This window comes from Meriones unguiculatus, chromosome 4 (genome assembly GCF_030254825.1).
Source record: "Meriones unguiculatus strain TT.TT164.6M chromosome 4, Bangor_MerUng_6.1, whole genome shotgun sequence".
Lineage (NCBI taxonomy): Eukaryota > Metazoa > Chordata > Mammalia > Rodentia > Muridae > Meriones > Meriones unguiculatus.
Window position 1 is genome coordinate 98,865,113 of NC_083352.1, and position 8,554 is coordinate 98,873,666.

General features: G+C 52.6%; 1 pseudogene; it reads right to left on the bottom strand.

Moving 5' to 3' along the window:
* Positions 1–7,372: 7,372 nt before the first annotated feature.
* LOC110554337 (glyceraldehyde-3-phosphate dehydrogenase-like) lies at positions 7,373–8,262 on the bottom strand (annotated as a pseudogene).
* Positions 8,263–8,554: the final 292 nt, after the last annotated feature.

The following is an 8,554-nucleotide window of genomic DNA, read 5'->3' on the forward strand; positions in this document are numbered from 1 at the left end:
TGTGGTTTGGGAGACGCGACACTCTCGATTTATTAGCAAGGTGCGGGTTCTAGCTGATGATGGCTGACGGAGTATTTGAAAGGTGGCAGGCCTGGAAAATCCGTACCCAGCAAGGCCAGGAAAACCTGCCTGGGATATTCTCACCTCTTCTACGCTGCCGGTGGCCGCAAAGGGAAGCTGGGCTTCCACGTGGCAGGAGGAGGACCCCAGGAGGTGGAGGAGCCCAGGCTAGAGGAGGATCCAGGGAGATGAGAGACCTTAGACTAGAAGAGGCTCTGAGGAGACAGGGGACCAGAGCAGGCTGTCTTTTGAGCTCTGACATCTATAGTGTTCATGACCTTGACCGGGCAAACTGTGTCCCTGTCTCAGCCTCCACCCCCTTAGGGTAGGAATTCAGTCCAGGGTTTTGAACCCTGGTTCTGTCGCTTGTTAGCTGCAGATTTCCTTCCTCACCTCTCCGCCCCATGCCCCCTCACCAGCGAAGGGTCATCGGCATTCTCTGTTGGAAGGTTGTCGAGTTATTTCAAGGCAGGAGGGTGGTGGTGCAGGCTCGTCTCTCCATCACGTCTGTGTGGACCTCAGAGCACCTTTGAGTCACTCCAGGAAATGACTGCAAGGGGTGCCACTGCTCAGCGAGCGCTGTGGGGTGGATGTGTGGGGGTTAGAGACTAATGCTCAGGCTGGGAGATCAAATTCAGCTTATAAAGCAATGGTTCTCAGCCCTTTAATACAGTTCCTCGTGTTGTGGTGACCCTCCCCCCCAGCCATAAAATTATTTTTGTTGCGCCTTCATAACAGTAATTTTTCTACTATTCTGAACCATAGTTTTTCCCTTGGGCTTAGGCAACCCCTCTGAGGGGGTCATTTGATCCCTGAGCACGTTATGACCCACAGATTGAGAACCACTGGTATAAAGCACTCCATGCAGCCTGGGAAGTCATAAGAACCCCTAAAAAGGCTGTTCTTAAAAAGAGACCCTGCTCCACAGCCTTCAAGGCTCTTTATTATGATCCAAGCACCCAGGATTCTTCCTGGTAAGATGATTTTATTTTATTTTTTTTTGATCCAGTAGGAGAGATTCATCAGGACTGGCTCTGTGCTGCTGACCCAATGTGGTGGCAACGTCTGTCTCCTGGGCCTTTACTGACCCTTAGAAGCAGGCCCCTGGGTCCAGCCTTACTGGACAATGAAACCAAAGAGAAGGCGTGCAGTCTCCATGAGGTGTCTGTGCTTCCTCCTGGAGCACCCTTGCCTGGGAGACCTCCAGCTGTTACACTCGGTGCCTCTGTGGGCTTCCAGATGTGGTTGTGGGCAGCTGCCAGGCTCCATGACTCCAGGACCCATTGGGCTGTGGGCTCTCACAGGGAGGCCCTTCTCCAGACCAAATCCTGAGATGTAAACAAGAATTTGTAAGAGATTGAAGGATGGAAGTATGTTGGAAATAGAGGGAACAGAACACGCAAAGCGGCACTAACATGAGGATGAATGGCATCAGTCATGTTTGGCAGTTAGAGAGATTGGAACGGGTACTGGGAACATAGGCACACACACACACACACACACACACACACACACACACACACACCTTGGAATAAAATGCTTGCATCATTCTCAATAACAGAAGCAGTAACCACAATGGCTCCCACAGCAGTGATCTGTGAGCACCTCCCCAGACACTGCCTGGCTGAGCCCTTTTGGCCCTGGTTGCTGGATGACTTCCTGTCCTTCAGGGCATGTGGCTTTGGTTCCCTGTTCTGCTGGGCTCAGGGATGCTGCTCAGTGTCCCAAGGGCCAATTTGGTCATGTGAAAGGGAAGTCTACATAAGGTCACTCTTTCTCTTTAGTTTTTCTCAAGTCAAGTGAGGCTGGGCAACGGAGGATTAACTCAGTGTGTGGACTCGAGACGGTGCTCTGGCAAGTACGGGCTGACTCTCCGTAACTTGTTTCTGCAGATCTGAGGAAACTGTCAGAGGGGTATCAGAGTGGGCATTGGATAAGAAGAGCCCTGGGAGCTGGTGCGCCCTTCGTGCCAGGCAGTCAGGGAGGCACTCCGACATGATGCCTCACAGTGGAAGGGAATGCCTCCATGGCAGCCACAGGGGCGTGCTTCTTTTGTCTTCTCATCTCTCTCTTTAGACCCCAGCATCATGTGGTCTCTGTATGTAAATCCACCCGAAACTAGAGCCTGGCCATCCCCGTCCTTCTAAAGAGAGTCTAACTCACCCTCCTCAAGTCTGTCCACTCAGGGCAGGAGGCGCTGCTGAGCTGCAAGTAGGATGTATTCTCTCTTTACAGTTCTGACTGTACCAGAGACCATGGCGCAACAGTGCTGCTGGCCCCTCATGTCCAGTGTATAAAATGATCCACTAGATCATGTCCCCTGATCCAGTGTATAAAATCGTGCTTCCTTCCATTCTGATCTGGCCACTCGGGGCTGCTGTGCTTCACTCTACCTGAGCCTTGCCTTCCAGTGCTCCTTCCCACTATTTGTCCCAGGTCAGTTTTCTCCCCAGACACACCTCTCTGACCCTCTCGGGACACCCTTCCCTGATGCCTCTTAGACATCCTCTGAGCTCTTTCAACACTTGTCACACATCCAAGCTCTACAGGGACAGAGTTCTGTTTATTTTCTCCTCTCACATCTGGGGAGAGAGATTCACACAGAGTTATGGTGATCTGGGCTGGGGTCGAGGCTCAGTGTGTGCTTGCCTTGTAATCATGAGGGCCTGAGTTCAAGTGCCAGCACCCATCCAAGCAGCTCGGTGGGTGCCAGATGCCTGTAACTCTAGTGCCGCAGGCTCCCTGTAGTTTGCTGGTAGGCCAGACTAGCAAGAGAGGCCCAGGCTAGTGAGAGACCCTGCCTCAAAGACAAGTTGCACCCCAGCATGGGTGACAGCTCACAGAGGCTTGGAACATGGAGCACACTGCCCATGTTGAGCAGGAAGCTCAACAGGATGGACAGCGCCCTTTCCTGGTGCCTCGGGGGCTGGCAGCTCGCTACTTGAAGTTTTGGTGTCCTGCTGCTCAAGGGCTCCACAGAGCTCTTGGTGTGTGGCGGCCCCCTGCTCCTTCCCGACACACACCAAGAGCTCTGTGGAGCCATAGGTCTGGGCAGCTTGGATTTGCCGCTGCTGGGGGTGTGGGGGTGTGGGGGTGTGGAAGCAGTGGGTCCCACAGCTTGGGGAGCATTGGGATGGCTTGGGGCTCCCCCTGCTGCTGCCCCACAGCTGCACCTGCTGCTCCCCTCACTGCTGCGGCCTGCAGCCCCTGCTGATCCCTCAATCGCTCCCCCCACCCACCGCTGCTGCCTTCCCCATCCCCCTCTGCTTTCCCCACCACTGCCTCCGCTGCTGCTGGTCCCTGCCCAGCCTGGCACATCTGTTTCTGAAGCAGTGGGCTCCTGCTGAGGGCCTCCATGGCTCTCTTCAATGGGGCAGCAGGCCGCTTTGATCACTGCCACCGCAGCCCTACAATTTCCTCTCCGGACACCTTGCAGCACTCTCCAGGAGCAGCAAGGCTCACCTCGTGCCTCAGCCTCCTCTGGCCCTCCGATAAGAGCAGCTGACATCCCGTTGGTGTGCTCCTCACAGGCTGGGACAGCACAGTGTGTCTGCCGCTGTCGTCTAAGGGAGTGCCAGCTTTCCAAGCCAGTGAGCAAAACTCTAACGGGCGCTTTCAGGGTAATTTAACGTGGCCCCGCTGCGGCTGTGCTGGTGTCTGAGGGTCGTTATCACAGGACTTATTTTATGCTGTTTAATGGAATGTAGTCAGTTCCCAGGGATAGGGCAGAGCCTCCCGATGGCTTCTGCCAGTGTTTACCTTCACAGCTTCCCCTCGACTCGGCCAACTTCCCACTTAAAGTGGCTGAAACTTCATGAATGATGAGCACATCCACCCCCGTGCATCCACGGCGGCATTAATTCTTCACAAAAAGTCCCAAGTGTCTAGGCTTAATTGTTCTGGCTTTGGGGGCTGGTGGGAAATGGATACAGGCTCTCTTGTTCTGCCAGAAAATCTGACTTGTGGCGCTTGGTGCTTCACCCATGTCATCATGATCCCAGTCCCAGAGACCCAGAGCCAGGGCTCTGCTTCAAAACAGAGAACAGTGACCAGCGAGGACACAGCCACTCCAGGACTTGTTATTTGATGAGTTGGGTGATGCTGAGACACTGAAATCCCACGATCCCAACTTCTTACTCAGTGATTTTAAGAATAAATGATGTCAGCAGACCAACAGTCAGAACTGTTCACACATGGCGTCTGAACTTTGATGATACTGTAAAAAAAAAAAAAAATCACAGAAGGAGCTGATGTTTTCTGAGCACTCCATGAGTGCACTCAGTGCTCATGATTGTTGTGTGCCTCAGCCTTTGCACCAGTTTGAACTACTTACCTCCGTGAACCTCTTTTTAGAGCTGGGGAAGCTGAGGCACAGAGAGGTAAATAATTGTCCAGGGGTACAGAGCTGGGAAGAAGTTAAGATCTAAGCTGGACAGTGGCGGTGCCTGCCTTTAATCTTAGCACTCTGGAGGCAGAGGCAGGCCACACAGAGAAACCTTGTCTGGAAAACCAAAAACCAAACCAACCCTCCCCCCCCCCAAAAAAAAAGGTCTTGGTCTCTGAGAAACAGGACCCAAATGTGCATGCTCCAAGGCTAACACGGCCCTTGCCCCACCTTTCTCCTGTTGGTCACAGCATGAGAAGTCACGTAACCTCATACCATGGCATGCAAGTGTCTCCAGTTCACCTCTTCCTGGAAGCCTCCACTTGCTCCTCTGCATCTGGGTTCCGCTCTAGAGTTGTCACAGCTGTGAGTCTGGGGAGCAGGTCACTCTGTGGGAAAGGCTCAGGGCACTGACTGGGATCTGTTGCTCTTGAATCCTGCTTTTGCCACTAGGTCAGTGAGTCCAACCTGTTCTGTGAAGGCCTCACTTTTCTCCTCTGAAAAAATGGGTGGAAGAGCCTGTGCCTCGCTTGACTGATATGAGGCTTAAGGGAGGGGCTCAGAGGAGCTTAGCGTGTGGCCTGCCACAGGTGGTGCTCAGTGAGACCCTGGCTGCTGCTCTCCTGGCTGTGCACATGTCTGTTCCTGAACTCAGTTTACTGGTTCGGTTTTCTTGACAGTAGGATGTGCTCAAGGGTTTAGAAATTGCTTCAACAGACAATACCTGTGCTTTTGTTTTTGACTGACAGTTTCTGGTTGAGCACATTTGGGGAATGTGTGCATTTCTGGTGTAGAGTGATGTCCTGTGCATTAACAGATCCAGCCCCTCACATATTGTGGATTGGCCACGAAAGCATGTGTAATACAAGGTAATTCTTTAAGCAATTTTGATATGTCCCAAGATTATTATTGTCTCAATCACGGCTTCATGCTGTCAGCATTTCTCAGCTCAATCTTTCGTTTTACCAGCTGGTGAGATCCTGTGCTGTTTGTGCTTCTCTGTGTGGCTTATCTCATTTAACAAAGCACCATCGAGGATCATCTGTGTGGTTGTAAATGGCAGGACTCTGCCCTATTTTAGGGCTGTATAGTATTCCACAGTGTAGCTGTGCCATGTTTTCTCTGATGTATCCACTGATGGACACATGTGCTGCTTCTGCATCTTGGCTGTTGTGGAGGGCGCTGCCTGGGGACAGCTATCTCTTCAGTGTGCCTGTTTCTATGCTTTTAAAAGGAATCTAAAATTCCTGGACATCCAGCGGTGGGATGGCTGGGTCATGCAGTCATTCTGGTCGGACTGCCTGTGAGCTCCATGCTGCTTTCCCGGTGTCTCCGTGAATTTACGTCCTACCAACAGTGTGCAGGGCTCACGCTATTGCCACGCCTGTGATCTCTATTGGCTGCTGACAGTAGCTCTCCCAACAAGTGTGGGTTGACGTCGCCTTGGCGTTTGGACTTGTATCTGTCTCCCTGCCAGTTAATGAGGGAGAAACCTCTGGCCTCTGGCCACGTACCTGTGTCTTCCTTGGTGTCTGTTCAGGGTTTGCGCGGCTCCTTTTATCTTGCTGTTGGCTTGGATTCCTTGTGTAGTTTGCATATGATTTCCCTGGCGTTGCCCATGCTTTTTCCTGGTCATCCTCTCGTTGCCAGTTGCTCTCTCGGCGGTGACGTGTGTCCGTGTCACACCCAGCTGTTTGCTTTCATTGTTTGTGAATTTCAGCTTGCCAGCTAGACACCTTTGTGTGCATGGGCGGCATGGTCCTTTCCCTCTGCGCTCTCTGCCTTTGGGTCTAACGCTGCAGCTGCCGTCTGTCTGGACCTGACTCTCATCCGTGTCGGCGTCGAGATGAGAATCGAACTTCCTTCTTCATCTTGCGGATGATGCGTTTCCCCAACATCGCTACTGAAGAGACTGGCTTTTCGTTGCGTGCTTCGTGGGCTCTGTAGAGAGCAATCGTCCAGAAATAATGGGTGGGTTGATAGCTGGGCTGTCCGTTCTGTTCTGCTAATTAATGTGTCGATTTTTACACCAGGGCCACGCTGCCTCAGGCACTACAGCTTTGTAGTGTATTTGAAGTCAGGAATGCAATAACCACCCTCCTTGCTGGCTCTAGAGGGGTTCATACTTACTAGGCAAATGAGCTCTCCACTGCTGAGCTCCACCACCCCAGCGCTGTTTTATTTCACGAAAGATTAGTTTAGCTGGTGTAGGTGTTTTTCTTCCCTGTGGTTCCATACAAGTTTTAGGAATGTTTGTTCTTTTCCTGTGAATCTTTGTAGCAAGTGCATTGAATCTGTAGATCCCCTTGGGCAGTGTGGGCCTTTGAGCAGTGTTAACCCTTTCCGTCTGTGGACAGGGGATGTTTTTCCGATTACGTGTGCTGTCTGTAGTTTCTTTCATCCATGCTCTATGCCAGGGGTTCTCAACCAGTGGTTCAGGGGGTGGAATGACCCTTCCATGGTAGGGGTGGTTGTCGAATTTCAGGTATCCTATGCAGGAAGGAGCCTATTGCTGGTGGGCCTCTCTGGTCCTGCCCGCGGCTCCTTACTCTTGCTGTCTCTCTGGATGATGAGGTGAGAAAGGGTTTGTACAGAAGCACTGGAGGAGTCCCTGCTGGCTTCCAGAGCCTGGGCATGGGAACAGTGAGTCCAGGAGTCAGGACACCGGTGTTTACTTGTGGCCACATTATCTGCAGGACTTTGATTGTGTGCCTTTTTTTTATTTTTTTGGCGGGTGCAGTGAGCTTTATTGATGGTATTCAGGAAAGTAGGGTTCCCTGGGTCCCTTCCACTATTCTGGGGGTCTGGGATGGAAACTGTGAGGGAGATGCTCAGTGTCAGGGGCTGAGTTGGGACAGGGACTCCTCAGCAGCCAAGGGCCTCGCTCTTGCTCTCGTGTCCTTGCTGGGGTGGGTGGTCCAGGGCTTCTTACTCCTTGGAGGCCAAGTAGACCATGAGGTCTAGCACCCTGTTGCTGTAGCCATAGTCATTGTCATACCAGGAAATGAGCTTTACAAAGTTGTCATTGAGTGCAATGCCAGCCCCAGCATCAAAGGAGGAAGAGTGGGAGTCACTGTCACAGGAGACAGCCTGGTCCTCAGTGTAGCCCAGGATGCCTGTTAGTGAGCCCTCAGCTGCCTGCTTCACCACCTTTTTGATATCATCATACTTGGCCGGTTTCTCCAGTCGGCATGTCAGATCCACGGCAGACATGTTGGAGTAGGAACATGGAAGGCCAGGCCAGTGAGCTTCCCGTTCAGCTCTGGGATGACCTTGCCCACAGCCTTAGGCAGCACCAGTGGATGCAGGGATGATGTTCTGGGCAGCCCCACAGCCATCACACTGCAGCTTCCCAGAGGGGCCATCCACGGTCTTCTGGGTAGGAGTGATGGCATTTATTGAGGTCATGAGACCTTCCACGATGCCAAAGTTGTCATGGATGATCTTGGCCAGGGGGGCTAAGCAGTTGGTGGTGCAGGAAGCATTGCTGACAGTCTTCGGTGAGTCGTCATACTTCTTGTGATTCACACCCATCACAGACATGGAGGCATTAGCTGAAGGGGCAGCGATGATGACCCTTTCGGCCACACCCTTCAAGCGGGCCCCGGCCTTCTCCATGGTGGTGAAGACACCAGTAAACTCCACAACATACTGGCACCAGCATCTCCCCATTTGATGTTGGCAGGCTCTCGCTCCTGGAAGATGGTGATGGGCTTGCTGTGGATGACAAGCTTCCTGTTCTCAGCCTTGACTGTGCCGTTGAACTTGACTTGGGTAGAGTCATACTGGAACGTGCAGATCATGAGGTCGGTGAAAGAGTCATTGATGGCAACACTCTCCACTTTGCCAGAGACGCAGGCAGCCCTGGTAACCAGGCACCCAATACGGCCAAATCTGTTCACTCTGACCTTCACCGTTGTGTCTAAGGGGCGAGGCTGGCACCTCACAGAAAGATGTGGCTGTCTCTGGAATAGGGGGGAGCAGAGAAGCAATCATGCGCCATTCTTCTCCCAGAATTCCAGGCTCCACGGCTGAAGCTGCATGTTCGTGGTCAGACCCCCAGAGGCTTCCATGCCTGTGACCCTCAGGGGAAAACCCCACTCTCACAGG